General features: G+C 29.7%; 1 protein-coding gene across 1 annotated transcript in view; it reads left to right on the top strand.

The window, feature by feature from the left end:
- LOC114124687 (uncharacterized) overlaps nt 1–21809 on the top strand; it is a 176482-nt gene that overhangs the window by 107428 nt on the left and 47245 nt on the right. The gene's annotated exons all lie outside the window — the stretch shown is intronic.

Genomic DNA, 21809 nt, shown 5'->3' with positions numbered 1-21809 from the left:
TCTTGTATAATAGGTAAATATATTATGTCTGTGTGAAGTCTTATACCTTAATAGTAAATTAAACATATTTTCGATAATATTTCGTGCCATGCACTTTTACCTATATAACACTGAAACCCCCAACGCCTGTGTAGCCTAAAAATAAATTGAACGATCGTTTAGCGGCCTCTTGAGCCATCCCCGAGTATACGATAGGTATAATAATATTGTGTGCACACATAAACTATTTACAGTTCATCCGTTGGGCTCGGAAAGCGGTTATCCGTCGGCTGATCGGTATACTCGAATATGAGTTTGTGCGTGTGTAAAAGTTTTCATCATGTATTTATTACTATTGTTATTATTTCCGTTTTTTTTTTTTTTTGTTCGCCCTCCGCCGTGCAATATAGTTATATGATTCAGAAGTATTTGCTGATGTTATTTTTCTTTTTTATTTCCCCTCCGCAAACGAGAGTCATACGTGTCGACAAATGTCAAGAATATCTATATACACATGATAATTCTCGCGGACTTGCAAGCTCTCCATCTCTCTTGTATTCTCTTTATATAACATAGCGTCTGAAAAATTGTTGTTCGAATGAACGGACTGACGTTGTCGAATGGCCTTTTGTATTCCGGACGCCTTTAAATGAAAAAAAAATACTTTTCATCAATTTCCACGCTCGTTCGATGCTCGTATTTTATTAAATGAAATAATAATAATAAAAAAAGGAAAAATTCATCGGCAGTAGCCATTCCGGTGAGCTCACAGTCTGTCTCTTTATCCATAATATATATTTGAACTAGAACGCCGGCTGCTGTCGTCGCGTTTAATGCAATTAAAACAGCCAGCGGGAGTGTTAATTCGATATTCTATCTCATGTTCTTCACAAATCGTATTTATTTATTTACCATTCGTTCGCATATACGTGCATAATACCTATAATAAATAATATCTATATTATGCACGTTCGGTATACCACGCCGTCTATTTAAATCTCACCAACGGAATACGCGCGTGCCTATATTACATTATTACTATTATTATTCTGTGACGATTGACCGTGCTGGTATCCAATATAATGTATCATATCTATACATACAATTTTGTAGGTACCTACCGCAACCGCGATCGTAGTTTAATTCCTATACCTACAGTTATGCTTGTGGTATGTGACTTATTGTAAGATCGTGTACGACCCATAAGATCATCGAGTAATTCTGTTATATACCGTGGTGTGTACGATTAGATAGTTTTGTATTATTGGTATTTTTTCGTCTGCTCGTCGTTTAATGATAGAATTAATAATACGATAAGATTGAGATATACATTGATGTGAAAATTGTTTAAAATCTATTTCACTGTTCGCGTCACTTTAGAAATAGGCGATAATACGTACAAAAATTCGTACCAACACAGATTTGTGAAATCAAAGTGCCCAAAGGTCATTTGATCAGGTCAAAAGGACTCGCTCTTTAGCCATTTTAGTACTTAAATGATCGATGCTTGAAATTACTCGAAACATTATGCTACTTGACCGTTACCGATATTATATAACTACTACTCAACTACTCTTATATATTACCACATACTTAGTGTATGTTTGTCGCATATATATTAGTAAAATAAACTGGGATTAGTTAAATATTAAATATACAGGTATACAGATGGTAGGAAGTTAAACTTCCCTGAAAATTGTGTACAACATTTATTGATATGTAAAGAATAAAAAGAAGATCCAGTAGAGATCAATCATCGTTATTTAATGCTGGTATGAAAAAACAATTTAAATAATGTAGAAAACAAACATGAGAAGCATACATTACTCAAGATATTGCAACTAAGAACGATGTACCTGACAAAGTTGATAAGAAAACACAATCTAATACAAATAATGAAAAATATTTTCATTTGATGACATATCGGAGAGCTCAAGTTCTCTGTAATATTTATTAAAAAGTGTGAGACATAGCTTCTCACCATCCCACCATCTATGATAATTAACCTATGAATACAAATTTATATTTATATAATTTACATTTAGTATTTATTTTATATCTATATATAATCGTTCGAATATTTTGAGGTTGTCTGATAAAGTGAAATTAATTATGATTCATGTGTTTGGATCCAAACAACTTTAAATTACACCGAGCAGACCGTTAGAATGCAGTTAAAAATTCTACGACTTTACTAATATAGCTTGTATATTTGTTCGATAAAAGGGAATCAAATTTTTAAGGTGCGTCAAAAATTCTCGGAATTATCACGTAGTCCCCGTCATACTTATAATCGTCGAAATAGGAAAATCCTTGACAACGACTGCAGACCGTGACTACTCACATTTTACTATTTTTGTATTTCCTATATAGGATGCCCGTGTTTTTCAAATCGATATTTTCATATCATAACCTAATACCTAAACTACAACAGTCGAGTATATTATAATTTTTAGTTATTTTATTTTTATTCACATACATGTAATATATTTCAAATAAGTAATCGTTATATTTAACCGTAATTTTATACAATAATTATTGCTCAAAAATATTATATAATTAAGTATTGATCCATGAATGTCAACTGAACACTGGTACAAACATCTAAATAAATATATAATTGTATATACACATTAAAGATTTTTATAATATGCATAAAATCTATTGTAACGATATTTGATTCTCCACGAAAGTCGTAGACCGTAGTATTGTGAAGCTATAGGTATAAATTAATCTATGAAGTTTTAAGTAACATTAATTACACAAATTATATAAAATAATCTAGACATTTTATTTTGTATCTATAGGTAATATGATGTACAATTTTAGCACAATGATACAGTTTATGATAAGTACTTAAAGTACTTAATAAAAAAAAATATTTTTTATCATGACAAAAGTTGTTGATAATTTATTGTTATATCTAGATAATTTAATTGAACTGTATTTTTTAATTTAATTTAGATAATTTTACTCCTTAACTCTAATATTTATCCAGAGATATTTTTAAAACGTACCTATTATCTATCTATACAACACCGGTAAAATAAAAACGTAACTATACCTATTCGTTTCAGTTTTAGTTAATTCCGTATTTGTGAATATTTATTGCGGTCGCATGTTGTATATGTTGTGGAATTTATAAAAAAATTTACGAGTTGCAATCGAAGGACGTGTTCATAGAGTACGAAATTCATAAATCGGCGACGCGTGAACGAGCTGGTTTTAATGGGTCCGATGTGGCTCTGAAGGGCTAACAGCACCGTGCCGTGCGGTGGGGCGGTGGTGGCGATCGGGTTAGGAAGTGATTGTCCTACTCGGAAGTCGTATATAGTCACCGTAGTCGTTATAGTAATATGCATATGATAATTATAACGCCCTAGGGGAACGGTGGGCGGCAACTCATAGTTTATGTATTGCCGAGCTCGACTAGAGAAACGATTCGGATTGTGTTTGTTCCGATCAAAATCTACTGCGGACGCGCAGAATATTCGGCGTTCGGTTTTATTTTGCTCGATTTCTGCAAATAACAATCGCAATTGAGTAGTAAATTATATTTATGTATATGCTTGGACAACTTGATAGGGAGACAAAATATAAAAAGAGACTTTATCTATATAATTATTGTATAGCTCAATACACTGCCATTAATGTGCATCATAATGTATGTGTGTGTATGTGTGTATCGATCCGTGTATACTACATATATACACACACAAGTAAACGATAATGGATTTTTTTTCTTATTACTGAATAGTCAAAATTGTCATTTTAGTTGTCCGGTTCATTTTGGAACAAGAAAAAGGATTTTTCGGAGTCATATATGATTTGCGGTTTTATATTTTATATGCATTTTGTTTGTGTTGTTGTATCAATTTTTTGTGCAATGGAATTTTTGATGACGATGCGGTGTTGTGACATTAGATCAACTATCGTCGACCTGCCTTGAAGGTTTAGTATCATTATTTGCTTACTGGCCTACATATCATGCGCACGCGTTGTTTATATCTTACAAATGCACCAAGATTGCGTTTAGAAAAAAACAATTTCGTGAAATTTTAATTTACACTGCACTTATGTTATAGATCTGATAAATTGTTTACTTTAATCTTTTATAGTTACACATTTTTTGTAATTATATTTTTATATTTCTTACTTTAACCTATTTTGCGTAAGTCTGTACTTACTGGCTGTATATTTATACGATAATTCAATGAATTTTATTAACAGTTAATAGTGGACTCTTTTGTTCACCAAAATTTCGTCTGCTGTTCAGAGTTGTTACATTTTTTTATAATTTATAAACTGTAAATATTTAAAAGGAAAAAAAATATGCGCTAGGTTAAATTAAATTAAATTATAATAATATTAATGTTTAAATGATATAATAATTTAAATATTTTTACAAACAATTTTTTATAAATATGTAGGTATATTAAAATATAATTCAATTTGGTGTAACTTTACTAACGTTATACTAGTGTATGTGTATTTTTCTATCGTCATTTTGTTATTATTTTTAAATTCAGAATTAAATAGGTGTTGGCTATTCGTAGGTTTCTCTATTGAATTATTTACCATTATATTATATTATTATATATTTTTTTTAACATCTGGTATACAGTAGATATATTATATTATTTACTATAGTTTCCTCGAGAGCTTTAACTGTGGTGTTAAATTGACTATACGAAACGCCGTGTTTCATTTAATTAAATATAATTTTCAAACGTACAATATTTATTGTCGACATACGCTTCTCATAAATCGATTATCACATCGGGCACTATAGACTATTTGAATTCCGTTGTTTTATTTATTTTGGAATATCAAAAGTCCAAATCTATAATTAATGTGATGCGTACTTTTATCAAAATGCGTAAACTGTCTTTATTATTATGAATTATTATTTTTATTTATTTGTTACTGTATAGAAGAGCGTAATTAGTTATTATACTGTACAAGATCACTTAAACTTAATAAACATACTTAAAATTTATTATATTCGTTCACGTGATTTGAGAATTTGAGACAACTATCAATTTATTACACGAATTACTTATATAACATATTATACAGAAAAGATTTTTGTGTTTTTCTTCGTAGAAAATACTCTGAAAAACATTGTGATCTCTTTACATATAAATATTTATAATATTATATGCAAGGGGATTTTCCTGATCATTATTCATTTTTTTTTATATAGGTAAAGATTATTTTTATAAAATTTTTTAATATACTAAAATAAAATTATATTTTTAAATAATTACATTTTTTTCAATATTGATATGCCTACTATTTAAATCTAGTAGTTTCTGAGTTATTAATACGCATGGACGTACAAATAAAGATAATATTCCTAAATATGATTTTAATTATAGTATGAAATAGGAGTGATATGAAGTCTTGTAATAATTGTTCTCTATATATAGTTTAACTTATAGAAATTTCTGGAACAATGGTGTCATAGTCGAAGAGAAAATTTTGAAAGCAAACTATAAATATTATAACAGAACTTTGAAAGCGTTGAAGTCGCTAGTTTCTCGTTTTAATATTTATTACAGATTAGTATTATTATTATATTCATATAAAAAAAAAATTTATTTTTTTTATCTTATCAATATTCTCATTGTTTCAAGAGTATTTTCAGAAATTTCGATTAATTTGAACACACATGATTATTTTTAATTGTCGATTTATAATACGAAAATCAATATTTCACAAACAAAACGCGTGATGTGTTGCAGTATAATAGTATAATAGTGTAGAATATTTACTTAAAATTTATACATACCTGTATTAAATGTATATTTAACGGAAGTAGTTTTTTTATTATTATTCTAAATTGAACCTTTGTGTTGCGGTGTTTGAAATTTGTTTACTTGACGATATAAAAAAAAAAAAAAAATAATGTATTATGCAAAGGATTTAACATCCACGTGATACACGTTAACGGGTAAAATAAAAAAAATAAATATAAGGTAAAGTCGGCAACGATAATGATAATAGTATACGCCGGACGACCCTGTCCCGCCCCAGCGCTCAACCTCGTACTCGATGCACCAGTATTCGTTATTCCGAGATAAATATCTTTTCGTTACCCGAATCGCCCAGTCTCACACGACAGGAATTTAAAGCACGTAATTTCTGATAATACTGTTTTAGAATACGAAAAGGTTTAACACATTTTCCGAACCTCTGACTATAATATAATAATAATAATAATAATATGTAGGTAGACGTTGTTAAACGAATTAAATTTATTTCTCTCTCGTGACCAAAATGTGTAGTATACGCGTAACACCTACAAGTTATACGGCATTATTGTATGCATTATCTGATTTCGTTTAATCGTTATTTACGATATCAATTTTCCATTTGCCCAAAATATCGTCAACAACGGTATATCTTCGATTGTTGTGTGTGCATTTGTATATGCAACGTTATTTTTTCTAATTATTTGAATTAATATATTGTAGTTATTTGAAATCGATTCACGATGCAAATGGTTCCTGTTGAACTAAATGTAATTATTGTTCTCACACGCAGTAATAATTGTCATTGCATATATCGACCACACACATTCTGAAGAACACACAGTTATTTTTAACTACAAGAGTCCCATGTCAAAGCCGTCGTGTATTGCTAAATAATTATATAGTCATTCCTCGATACAATTTATTTATAAAGAGTGACTCAAGAATCAAGCATGCTCACTGCCATTTTTTCTTCGAACAACAAATTTATAAAAATTCTAATTTTAAAATTATAACGGATAGACCATATTAGTATTTTCTAATGCTAAAATGTTTAGTATCGTTTAAATAGTGTTCTATTTCTAACATATATATTTACCAAATGCGAATTTTCCTTTTATATTTTACTCGTATCTATTGTTTTACAAGTTTATTTTTAATTATTTACGTACAGTGTATACTAAAGTGTTCACTATACGTAATTACATTTTCATTAAATCGATATATCATGTAGATTAATTTAAGATATTATCTATTTATACTAAGAATCTACTCATACTATTTTATGGAATTTGCAGTATGGCGTTATTGACTCATTAAGTTACTAATAATAATAGTATATAGTTTAAATATATATTATTATAAAAATTAACTTATTCTAATAATATAATAAATTTAATTTTTTTGGAAAAATTAAATCAATCTACCACAATACTGAGAGTAAAATAAATGATTTTTACAACTTAATCAATGAAAATGACATAAAATATACTTAGTGATTTAGATTGACAGTTCGTCTTCGCCCAGAATTGTTTTTCGTATGCAATTATAAATCATTTAGTTCAAATTTAACACAGTTAAAGTTAAAGTGATCCACTCGATATCTTCTGTACTGCAAAACGGTACCTACCAGCCCACCCTTTTTTATGTTAACGATTAAAATTATTTTTATGTTTGTTTTAAATGTTTGGCCTGATATCGTCCGACTAAAAATAAGAGCGGAACTCCGGCTAGTATTGCGCACATTTCGATAATACGAACTGATCTGCGTAATATAACTAAATACGCTACCATATACCCCTCTAAGCCGAAGTCCGCACGAGTCTTAATTATCGCTGCATTATTATTATTTTTTTTTATTTATTTATCAGAACTGGTATTATGTCTTTATTGAAAAAATTGTGAGTTAAACATACTATGCTCATTCCTATAGGTATATACTAAAACAAATGCTTATAACTTAATCTGTTTATTATTTTACCTCCCTTGTCCTTAGGAACTAATTACAGTTTTTTACATTGATATTTATAATAAGATTTCAATACTTTCATATTATTGTTATTAATTGTTGAGATTAAAATACATTTTTAAACGTATACTTCTTAAGTATAGATAAAATAATTGTTTACAATTGTATACCAAGAGAAATATAGTTAATATAAATGAAAAAAAAAATACAACAATTTGATACAGTTATACAATATTTTTTGGTTTCATACCATTTACTTTTATCAATAAAAGTTACATTAATATACTAGATTTGTAACTGCTTCCATTTGAATATTTGTCTTTTAATATTTTTACTGAAAACCATAAAACTTAAACGGTTTATTCATTTTTATTATAACTATAATTTATATTGTGCGGCATTCCTATATTAATTAGGTTTCAGGAAGAAAAGTTAAATATACTTGCATTAATTAACGGTTTAATATTATTATACGTTTGTATACAATATCTTGGTTTTAATTTAATTTAATTTCTCGATTTTAATTATTACTTAATTATACTGATTGGGTGGAGTTTTTATATAATTGTTTATGTGCATCAATCGATTCGTTCGCATTTCAATAACGATGCACATTATATACTCCTGGATATTTTTTTTACCCATTATCATATAATAAGCCAGTATCATTTTTCTTAACTTTTTATGTATTATTATCTAAGCGTGGTGGTATAGATACGATATCTGATCGGTCGTAAATCTTAACCACGTCGGGTGTGATGACGCTACAGCCCTCAAATACAAATTGCGTCGCTTATGGTTTGGATTAGTGCAATTTGTCATGTCGTCAGAATTAAAATATCAGTGGCTAATATGGTTACATCATTGAATGTTAAATCATTTTTTTCCATTGCTCTTGGGTAGGTTTTCATTTTTTGACAACATTTTTATTTTTATTTTGAATTATTACTTATATTAATGTGCTGTTGGTAACAAAATTAGAATAATAGAAGAATATCGAAGGAAGAAAACACTGGCTGAGAAATTAAAAATCTGTTAAATTTCCTTGTAGACCAACTGCCTCTTTTACGGGCAAAACTGATTTTACGCGTTTTGTTATATTATCATGTTTTGCATATATTTTCGTCTTACTTTTAAAATTCAATTTGACTGGAAAGATAAATTAATGAAATAAATAATCTTAAACCCGCAGCACTGGTTTGCCAGCTGCAGGTGTAGCCAATCTACACCACCCCACTCTCTATTAGAACCTTTGTATAATTCGTAGAATGTTCTTTCTGGATATTCTGTAGTATAAAAGCACTACAATTTTGACAAAATAATAATAAAAAAAAATTTCAAGACTCGCTTTTCGTACGTTTTGGTTTTCATAATTAAATTAAGGTAATACTACATTTTTCGAAATAATAATATCACGGTACTGAATTTATTATTTCGATGGATGTTTTTTTTTTTATCCGCATCAACACATTGAACCACATAACACAGACGATTGACCGACATGCACAGGTGACATGTAAGACTCGAGCGGCCATTAACAGACGTGAAAAATCACCTCGTCACGCGTGCGAATATAATGAAGCGCTTTCGCCTACGCCAACACGAACAACGACGGCACGTTCGTCGAAAATAAATACAAATCAAACGTGCTCGCGATTCATCGATATACAAACAAATGTTGTTACACTGGAATTTTATGGTGACAACGACGATGACAACGACGTCTTGTTAACTCCGACGAATGTACAATATACGTAGGTCCCACGATTCCCTCCCTATATATATAATATACTAACTAGCTTCGGTTACGGTCCTTTACTTCGTCACTACTCCCTTTCGTTCCCACTCTTTCTCCCTGTAACTATATCTTTGTCACAGTCTCTCGACATTTATATATAAACGATATTATATTTAAGCGTGCCGGCTCGTACCTCGTCACGGGTTCACCCAATCCTCCCCCAAGCTCATATCTTGGAAAAAGAAGCCTTTCGTCGGAAAACGAACCAGGCAATTAGTGTCGCCTCTCTGTTATACGCCACTCGTCTCTCGAGACGACGACGACTCATCAGCGAGAACTATCCGACAACAGCGTTGAGCGTCTCCGATATATAATACGTATAATATAATATATTATATTTGCGGGCTATTCCTATACCGTTCGTACTCGCCGCCGCCGTTGCCTTCGTATTATATATTATGTGTATATGTGCGTAGTATTATATCGAATTACAAACGAAAGTATTGAATATCGCGCGACGCTACCGAAACGCACTTAACAAATTTCTCATCTCGCCCACATGTACTACACCCGAATAGGGGTGAATAACTCACCCTCGTTCATAAATTTTCGTCATCGAAGTTTCGTCAATCGTCCCAGTTATTCGGACGTTTTTCCGGAAAGATTTATAACCTCAAATACTCGTATTCGACCATTGACGATTTTTTTCTATGTTATTGGGGATATTTTATATATTTTAATAACATTTTTTTTATATATTTAATGAATTTCGCGTATAATATCATATGTATAATAGTAACAAAATAAAGATTTATAACCTAAGCAATATTATTTATGTCTATGATTTAGGAGTGGTATTATCAGACGATCTAAGTTTCACTGAACTAGTTAATTTAATTTGTAGTTCAGCCGTTTGGAACTAAGGATTTTTGAAAAGAAACTGTTCCGAATTTAACAACTCAAATTATCTAATTACTTAAAATAAATATCCTTTGTAAGATGTTTACTTGAATTTAGCTCGGTTATTCAGAATCCAACTCTAGTTGTCCAACTTTAGTAGGACTTAAAACAAATTAGAAAAACATCAAAGACGTTTCACTCGTACAATTTCATAAACACATTAAAATATTAAGTAAACTAGTTGAGAATGTCGTTATAAAGAACCAAAACTAATTGAATAGTGTTGATGGTGGTATATCGATGTATCATTTTTTTTTTTATAAACTATTAAACAATATAATTGACTACCCATAACTATTTAAACTACCTATTAAAACAAATCTATTTTAACATACCAGTTTATAATGCCTATTTTTTTATTATTACCATTTAGTTTTTTTGTTGATTTGAGTAAGAATAATTTCACTAAATTGTATGTTAATTTTTTGTGATAACATTACTTGCCTTTTTCACATTAATAATACCTAGTTAAACATTAACTAAACTTTTATGTATATTTGAACAACTTATAACTAATTTCTTTAATTTCTATCTAGCCTAAGCATTATTTTATTGTAGATGTGTGTAAACTACTATTCTAACAATTTAACTTTATATCTGCATTCATATAATCCATTACTATGTTATTATTATTATGATCTTACATTGAATAATTATTAATTGTAAAAATGTTAAAATATTGTTGATTTTAATCTATATATGGCTAATATATTATTATTCTCTGCTATAAATTGCTATGTTACATTACCTTTTGTGGTTTTATCTTATTAAATGTAAATGTAAATTGTATTAGAAACACGATTCTATGTATATAGACTTGTCTTACACATTCCAAATAACATTCAAACAAACTGCTATACCTGTATAATACATAATTATAATCATTGTAGACATGTAGAATAGCTTATTTAGAGATATTTGAATAATCCATTTCGCTTTTTAATTTTTTGTCATGCCAATATATTGTTTAATATGAGTGTGAGCAGAGTTCATTGGAGAATTTTAATAACTTAAATTGTTGTTGCAACTTTTAACTTACTTTATATTTATATATATCATATAAAAGTATTTATTTTTAGTCCAGTTGATTGCATACCATTTCTATACCGTCATATAGTTACCATCTCAAAAGTCGGGTTGTATATTATTACTTTTTTTATATCAATCCTTAGAATGGTTCTCAGCTTTTCTCAATTCGTTTCTGTCTTTTTCTATTGGTTGTAAATACGAGTCGCATCTGCTACCTTTGATCCTTCGTGATGTGTCTTGTACACTCTGTGGTTCTCCCCTCCTATAAAATCAATTTTAACAACCATTCACGTTTGATCATACTGCCAATCCACTCATTTTGCCTCTTTATCTTACTTCATATATAACCTATCTAACCGCCATAAAGTGTTTTTCTCGCCAATATTTTATTTAGGACTTATTCATTTGTTATTCCCTCGATATAGATCTTACTTAATATACTTCTGTACACCAAATTTCAAACTCCTCTTGACTTTTTTTCTCTACTATAAATATACCATCCAGGTTTTAATTCGAAACAGAAATAATACATGTTCTAGAATGTAGATTTAAGTTTTTAAATTTTAAAAATTGGTCCTTTAAATTATTACTATGGGCTTCACCAAACATACTGGTTTACTATTTGTTCACCAATTATTTACAATAATCGGATAAGTCCGTCATTGACAAGCAAACAAACTTTTTTTTCTAGAGCTGAGCGCGTTTTGAGACTCTGAAGAAGACAAATGATATGTATCGGATTATAAATTTAGAGATATAAATCACTCGAGTGAAGTTCGTTTAATAATTACTTTGATTGCTTCATATTCCATTAGTTGTCGAAACGCATCGCAGTAGCAATCGCGGCGGGATAAACTTTACTAATCGTGTTGTGTATAATAATATTATACATTCAGGAAGCGTCTTTGTCCTTTATATTTTCCGATGGATACAATATCGAACAATGCAAGAGCTCATCGTCTTCTATCGTCGGCTGTGAATTTTTGTTATTGTTTCCCCAGTCGACGACAACGACGACTACTGACAATATAGTAATACTATTTCGACAGTTTTTAAAATATTATGCATATTTTAAAGTGAATAATATACGCCTTTATTTTGATGTGAAAGGATATATAAATTAAAATTATTCTTATTTGTCGTCTCAGATATGCGAACATTTATTCAAAACGCGCTGCAGCTATTTATTATATAATATATATTGTGTGCAAATATATATTATTTATCGAACGGTGAATAGTTATAAATTATAATATTAATCACCAAAGATCGATATTTAATATCAAACGACGTGGCGTAAATTTACAATCTTGATGCACAGCAGTCTCGATTCTCAGCCGACAACAGCTTTTACATAAACGCCGTCGAATCTATTATGTTATATTTGCGTTATGTATTATGTTATACTTACTACAGTTTTTCTGTCTTTTATACACACCTGTTCATATTATTAATAAACGTCGTCTGTATTGTAATTACCTAAGTTTCCAATTACAATGATCAAAGTGATGTAATATAAGTGTATACAGCACTTACCATATAATATATTATATATAGACGGACGCTACAGTTACTGTTTGGCTTATAAATACGTTTCGGTAATATTAGAATATTATGTAATAGAAAACGCGCTACCTGTTGCAGTATGTGTGAAATTATACATTATCATGATAAAATAAAACAATGTATTTATATATGTTAGCTGTGTATTAATGTTGATGTGGTGTAGTTAAGTTTTCCACTGAACGTGTAAATGCGTAAAAGGCTTCGAAGAGTATGACACATTATGTAATATTAAATTTAATATTTCCGAATCGTAAGTAAACGATTTATCTACCTGCAAAACAATATATTGCGTGTCATAGTTACGTTAAAATTGTATAATGTATTAATGTTACTTGTTTTTAAGTTTTTCTATCACTAATCACTATAACACAAAATAGCGTACTAACTGCATAGAAAAAAAGTAGGTATATCAACTATAATAATTTGCTGTTAAATCAATCATCTTATTAAGAAAAATAAACTCGTAAACGCTATTTAATATTTTTACAGATTAATGTTTACGACGATCGTCTGTATTTATAGACTATTTGTTTTCAACTACGATGTTACAAAGTTATAGAAAATATAAATATATTTAATTCACATTTTCTACATTAACTTATTAAGATTGAGAATCTTGTGTATATAGTACCTGTATCATAGGTAGAACTCGTACAACCGCGACGGTTTAAATTTAGTATATTCGGAGCAGAATTCTTCGTAAAGTGTGTCACTAGGATTAATAGTTTTTGGTTTAGAAATTTTACACACACATCAAGTACTGCACACTTCAAGTGATACATATATAACTCTCGACTGTTTGTGGAAGTATATAAATCTGTGGTTACGATGACTCTACCACAAAGATGGGAAACGTTTCAGTACGTTGATATTGAGTGGACCAAAATTATGTTGCGTGTGCTAGGTGTGTATAATTTATATCGTATCATGTAATTAAAAAATGACGTTCGGGACACGGAAAATCTTATTCAAATTTTTATTATGCTCTAATTATTGCCACCTATTTGACTTACCGACAACGGCTATGTTTGCGTTAGTCTACATTATAATACATTATATTGAAACAAATATATTCTGACTAGTTTATATAGGTATATGCATGTGTGTATACTGTATGTAGGTAGGTACTTCTAAATTAAAACTTAAGAAAAGACAATATAAAATAATATTTTTATTAAATACCTAAGTTATTTTTGAGCACTGTAATTTATTAATTTTTTGTGTTGTTATTAATTTACTCGTTTCATTTTATTTAAACGGATATTAAATAAGTTTATAATTCAGTTTAATAATTTTCGTTTAAAACATTTTTAAGACGTTCAAGTGTATTGTTTTTGTGCTTTGTTATGGTTAAATTTTCAAACAACAATTTATTAGTCCCTATGTAAACAATTGTTCAATCTATACAACTTTGTAAATCGTGTTGTTGGAATTAATAATTACGAACAACTCTAGTACTTTAAGATGTAATGAGCATGATAAGATCGGCCCTCTGCAAGTAATTGCACCAAATTTCCGCCTATATGTTCTACGGTTGTCCCTTATATACCGGGTGATATGGTCTCTGAAAAGCTCGTCACGGGGATTAATCGTTTTTGGTTTAGAAGTTTCACCCGCACACACACACACACCACACACACACACACACACACACAGAATACTCTGCAAGTACGATGGTGATGCATATATTACTATAGAGTCTGTCAGTAGAAGTATATAAATCTGTAGTTTACTACGACTCTGCAGCCTGTAGATGTTATTACGAGAGGCGTTTCGATACATCGATATATCGAGACGCCCTAATATATGTCGCGTGTTATATGCGCTTATAATTTATATCTTATCGTGTTACATATACGTAGCGTTTTACAAAGACATGATATATACATATATATATATATATTTGTATATTATCGTGTACCATCGACTTTTGGGACACGGAAAGTCTTATTCGAAGTTTTATTACACGACGATAGCGCGAGTATACATTATTATTATTTTATATTATATGGCCGTGCAGTATATGCGTATAATCTATTATTATATACACCGATTATCTTTAATAGCTCCGCGTCAGAGACACAGCCGCAGCGTGGCATTAAACTCGTTCCACGTGCTCTATATATTAAAATGTATACGCGTAATATACTGCAGACGTCGCACATTTATCTTTTTTCACTGTGTCCCGCGCCACTTCCTCATTCCCCGCCGGAAACTCACCACCGGCCGGAGAGGAAGAAAAACGTTACTTGTAATATGCGAATATACGTATATGTATATGGTAAATTTTATGGTCGGGATTTCGCGTCACGGATAACATGACGTACGGTGTACATACACTATACATATTATTATTATTATCGTCCCGTGACTGTCCTTTCCATACATTATAATGTTATAACGCGCGGGCTTTGCGACGTACAAATAATAATAATAACGTAGACTATAGTGTGGCACCGTCGAGTACATAATATTAATATGTAATAGCAGGACGTGTGTGGTGCGTAAAATACTCTAATTCGTATATTATTATGAGCAGGACCGCGTGTCTCGGTAAAAACGATGCGATTAGACGCAAAGACCGTCGTTGTCTGTCTCGGGTGGTAAAGCACTATAACGCATTTAGACGTAATAATTAATGATTTGAGTTGGGCGAGGGGTTAATAATTTTTGGTCTCAAAAAAATGCGTTGGCACAGATTCATTCTCCTCGCACAGTTATAACGCGTGTAAAGGTTTTAATTATATATCTATAATACCAAACATTACTTTTTTATTTGCTCATACCCATGTTCTTATACTATTAGCTATGATAGTTTTAAATTTACCTATTAAAATCTTAAAAATCGAATTAATATTAATAATAATAATTGGTATTTTGTGATTGGTAACTTGTCTGTAATTAACACTCGATAAATATATGATCGTATTTTGTTGCAAGTATTTTTTTATTATTTTCGAATAATCGTCGGAGACTGTACGCATTCATATAACAATAAAATATCGTCATCGTCTGTTCGGAGAAAGACAAGAGCTAATAATAGCTAAAAGCTAAATATTATATATTAATATAAATGTCTTGCGGCTCGCATTTGACTGTGCATTCAAATTTCAAAGAAGACCGAGTTTTTGAGAACTCCTTTCGAAACAATATTTTATATATATATAGTATATACGGAAATACTTTATGGTTTCCTGGTAAATTGTTTTATTATTTATTGTCGTGCTGCTCATACCTGCCTTTATATATATATATATATATGTATATAATATGTTTGTGTGTGTGTGTGTGTGTGTGTGTGTGTGTGTGTGTGTGTGTGTGTGTGTGTGTGTGTGTGTGTGTGTGCGTGTTGTGTAAAGATTGTACGAATGTATGTAAGGGGTCTGCCGGTATAAGCTAATCTCGTCTCTTATTGTTTCGACAAGATCAAATGTTTGGAAAGGCAGAAACAAAAAGCGGTTCTTGTACTCATACCACAACTTTACTACGGAGGCTCCATTTGGTGAAGGTTAATAAAGCAAAGAAAAAAACAGCGCACAAAAACGACATGGATTTAATATCTTTTTTTTTATTTACCTTTTCCTCGTTTAATGGTATCTACCTATATCTGATTATGTAAAAATGATCAAAATTTATTGTAGATTGTTGAATCGAAACGTTATCATAAATATTACGTATTTTCATTTTTTAAGCTCCAAATTATTATTCTTGAGTGTAATCATAAAAATATAATGATACATGATCTCGCCAACGAATTTATTTCCCTTTCCAAACAGAACAATTGCTATACACTGCATACTACATATACACAGTACCACAATGCAACAGGCACTATTACAAAAAGGCCTATATGTATCAGTTGTACCTGTTGAGTACTATATATTATAGTTGGAAAACGATAATATTATAATTGTTATAGTGAAAAAGACGTCGATTTTTCGTTCAACTTTATTATGCAATACCTACATATGATGATTTTAAAAACATTTATTTAGACATTAAATTAAAATTTTATAGAAGTCTTAGTATATAATAATTATGATTAGGAACATGTTTTTTTTTAAAAAAAATTTAATTATTTGATTGTGAAAGTATATTTTTAATTCAATATTCGTAGAAAAATATTTTTCTGGCAATTTTTGCAATAGAGAAATATTGAACTTGAAATAAGTAGATAAATGCCTAATTGTAAGTAATACATTTAAAAAAATATATATATTTAATTTAATGTTTTGATAAGCGGAGTAGAAAGGCATCCAGCAAAATATCAGTCCATTAATACGTTCAACTTATTAGCTATGAATAATAAAATTAGTTTCTCGTTTGAAAATTGATTTTTATGTAGGTATTAAAATTATAAGATAAATGTTCCTTTTTAGAATGTGGAACTAAAAATGTAAGCAACTTAAGTAAATCTAATAAATGTTATCTTTACAACCATGTTATTACGACTGTGTTCATTTTAGCTCGTCGGATAGTGAAAGTTATAATATACTTTACGTCATTATGCGGCCGATCGGGTTTTAATTATTTTCGTATAACGTTTCATTGCTATTATTTCTGTCGGCATTCAACTTTTACCATTTTGTGCCGACAGTTGCATCCCGAAAATAATTTTCAAACAAAATCATCGTCCGAAATTCGTCGTTTTTGGATTTCAAAGCAGCTGCGGCGTGTGTTAAGCTTACGATAATATGAATAGCCCGCAGCGCAGTCAAATTCGAAATAATCTGCAGACGACCCAACTAGCTAATGACAGTTAAATAGTATACGCCATTTCGATCATTTGGACATCAAAAGGTCGCTTGTCCAACGGCGTTTGATAATAATTTGGTAACTGTGAAAATGCGTATAATATTATACTTACGAATGTTGTACGTCGATTGTCGTGGTCATTCGATTTCGTTTAGTGTATTTTATACGCGGATGATTTAACGATGTTATTTGTATTTCCAGAACTTTATTATGACTGCGATCTTAAACAGTTGTATGTCATTACACAATAATTAATAGATATATATATGTATTATATTGTTGTATAACTATGTGTACGTCATCTATTTGTCAAAACTACGTTGTCGTCAGATCGAACTCAACAAATATGTCTGTGCACAGAGCACCCGTGTATACAGAGTGATTCACCAGTGATCATTCTAATCCCTATTTTATACTTTGATAATGCATTTTTTTTAAGAACTGCGTCTTAAGGCTTTTTAAAATTACTGCAAAAGTATAACTTTTTCAAATACTTTTATTTTTATTTTACTATTTAAATAGTGTGTAATACCAACTTATTTCACGTAAAATGTTTTTTTTATTTGTAAGTTTTCAATGCTTCTAAATATCGAAATACCTACCTATCAATGATATTGATTTTTAAAAATGGTTTTGCATAATGTATGAAAATACGTGATACGTAATTTAATAGTACTATAATATTGTTCTCAGACAATTTGTATAAATTATATCATGACGTATGTAAACTGATATCTATAATATACTATTAATTAAATCATCATCATATAGCATTATATTTTCTAAGCCATATATGCATAAATTACCTAAAAACTAGTTTTTTTTTGTGCGTATTTAAAATTCATTAACTTAATAACTACTTGTTCGACTTTTTATTTAGATGGATCAATATTAAAAATCTCCTGAACGATTTACAGAAATTAATAGGGGTTTCGTTAAAAAAAATAAATACCTACTGGAATAAAACTCTCCTCAAATTATAAATGAAAAAATAATAATAATAAATCACGAGATTTATATTATTATTCGTATGTATACCATCAACTTTTTATGCCGCTTGTAACGCATGCCCTACTACGTGTAGTTATAATTGTTGTTTATATACCTTTAAAAAGGGCGTCAATCTATTTAGTTATTATTGTTGTGACGGACGTAAAAAAAAAAAAAAAAACGGTTCAATAGTCTTACATAATTTATCAAACAATAATAATTATCGATTATTCTCGTTAAACAACTCCCAACTATTAATACTATGTTTATTTTATTTTTTCATTATGTTTATTTATTAATAACTGACGTTGCGGCTATTTCCGCCTGCGAATAAATTGTTTGTTTTAATTAATTTTCATGATAATAAAATATCTTTATTTCTTATATGGTTATCGTTTTATTTTTTGAATTTAAAATTATAAATTGGAATATCACGGTAATGTTTCAGGCTATAACTTTATAGTATACATGCACCTGTCTATTATACGATATTCATAAAAGATGTAAAATACTTGTATAATGATATGGTTAGGTTAGATTTTAAATAATGTATCCTATAAGCAATATAAGCCAAGTCTTATGGCTTGTTGAAAGGTAGCCTGCTTTATCAGTATAATAATAGTACGTTAGTAAATGCATCCTTTATTGTAGTTACAGTTTTAATACTCATAAACCTATAAAATTCCATCTGTAGAATAAATGAACTTGTAAGTTGTAACGCTGCCGAAGGTCATAAAAAACCATAACATTATCATGTATTATACGCTCGTGGAAAAACACCGATATTTATACCGTATCTTCATCTTTACCTAAAATGGACATTGTAGAAAAATATATTATAGTTACATAATAATATAATATTATAGTTCCACGTTTCCATTGCTAAATATGAATTCATATTTTACTGTAGTCAAATCTAATTTTAGTTAGGCTGTAATATACTTATAATCGTACGATAATTTAATTTATTTTTATAATTACGTTTTTATTTCGATGAAAAATAATTGAAAAATGTAAAGAATAAGCGTACTCAAGGCATTATACTATCTTATCGATTTTCCGTCCACTTTGCTAGTATCTCATGAAGTCGACTCGAATTAACGCAATTGCATACAAATGCCATAACTTATAATATGTAAGTGAGTTCGGAAGCATATTTTGTATTACCAAAAAATTATTACGGCTCAGATTTTTGGTAAAAATGATTTTTTACCTCCGCTGTCTTCGACCATATAACCTATGCATAAAAGCTCAAAATTCGTACTCGGGGTCATGTCGTATCAAAGTTGGTTAGCTTTTCGACTGAGGCGGTATACTTCGCCCACGCGAGATATAGCAAAGAAAGGCATTGTTGTTCAACAACCGTGCTGCGTTGGGTTGGTTAGGAAGTGAGTTGAGGTGGTAGCGAGCAAACCCCACGAAATAACGTTCATTAATCGTCAGACATGGCAGTGCGTTAGTACGAGTGATACTAGCAGATACATCATATGCGTGCGTAAGTGTGGGTGCGCCTGTTTGAATTGTTTAGTTTTAATTAATGTAACTTCGTTTAAAAACGCGTATATAAATGTGTGTTTGTGGGTGTGTGTAGAGGTCGTCATCGCCCTAACACCGAGTTTTACCTGTATAGACAAATGTGGGCGTGTGTAAAATGTGAGTATTTTGCTTGTACTGCTGTATGCTACAGGACGTTACATTGTAAGATTTATACCATTTTTTTCTTGAACAATGAATTTATTCGAATTCTGATTTTTAGGATTTTTAAATGTACATTGTAAAAGGGGACATTTATTTTCCCCCCTATTTTCAAATATATTAGTTTTAATACAACTTAACAAAATAAGCCCTATAATGGTTGGTATCGTTTTTTTTCTCATAAGTAATAAAGCACCATTGTTAATTGCAGTTAACTAGGTAATTTTTTTCCAAAATGTTGAAGCATTTAAATTGAAATTTCAGCTATTAGTTTTATAGATCTTAATTTTTATTGACCTATTAACTATTAAAAATAAAATATAGTTCAAGTTAAAATGGTTAAGAATATATGCAATATTGACTACCTTTAATGATTTATAAAAACATATTTAATAGCATTAATACTATAATTTTTTAGTTACCATAATTAGTAAAATACTAAATATTATGTATATTTTATACAAAATATAAAACCTTTAATAATAAGAGCTATATTTTATGCTTAGTGCATAAATGTTAAAAAACTCGAAAATATTCGTTTGAATTTTGATTTAAATAAATTAACACTTAAACAAAATTGTCAGCTTAGCTAAAATTTACGGCCGAAAAATATGGCTCTCATTTTTAAAAAAAAAAAGTCAAGTGGCACTCGGGGACTGCCGCGATAAAGCTATTGCAGTATTACATATTAACACGAAATAAGAAGTTAATAAAATTTAATAAAAAAAATAATAATAATAATATAATATAATATTATTATATTATTATATTATTTTTATTATTATACTGTATATCGTCGCTGAAACTGCAACACCGCATATCTCAAGATTTGACAAAATGCATTTGTTTTGTTGGTAGATAACAGTGAATAATATTAAACTAAAATAATAAATAAATGATAACGATTATTATTATTATTATTTTATTTTCGGTAACCATGGTAACAATTAACGGGTAACGGTCACGCTTTTTCGTTACGAAAAATATATTTTCAGTCACCACGCCTGCGATAAAAGCTATGCAATAGCTTAAAAAGTTGTTACCACCACACAACATATAACTCAATTAAAAAGTATTCAAATTTTAGGTATTTGATAATGGGATATTTCTATATTTTTAAAAATATCAATAACTAAGTTTAAATATAAATTTACTAATATAAGATAATTAAGTAGTCAGCATGCTTAGTAGATAATCGTGTATATTATGAGTATATGTGAGATTTTGGCGTTCAGCAAGGGCGGTGTTATAGAAAGGGCGTATTTATAAAGTCTGGATTAAAACACCTTTCCCGCATCGTTGCACGCCCGTCGCCTGGCAGGATTTATAATTGATAAAAACAATTCCTGAAAGTCAACGCACGCGTTTACAA

Source organism: Aphis gossypii, chromosome 1 (genome assembly GCF_020184175.1).
Source record: "Aphis gossypii isolate Hap1 chromosome 1, ASM2018417v2, whole genome shotgun sequence".
Lineage (NCBI taxonomy): Eukaryota > Metazoa > Arthropoda > Insecta > Hemiptera > Aphididae > Aphis > Aphis gossypii.
Note: the sequence above shows the minus strand (reverse complement) of the source record. Positions and strands in the feature narration are given on the sequence as shown.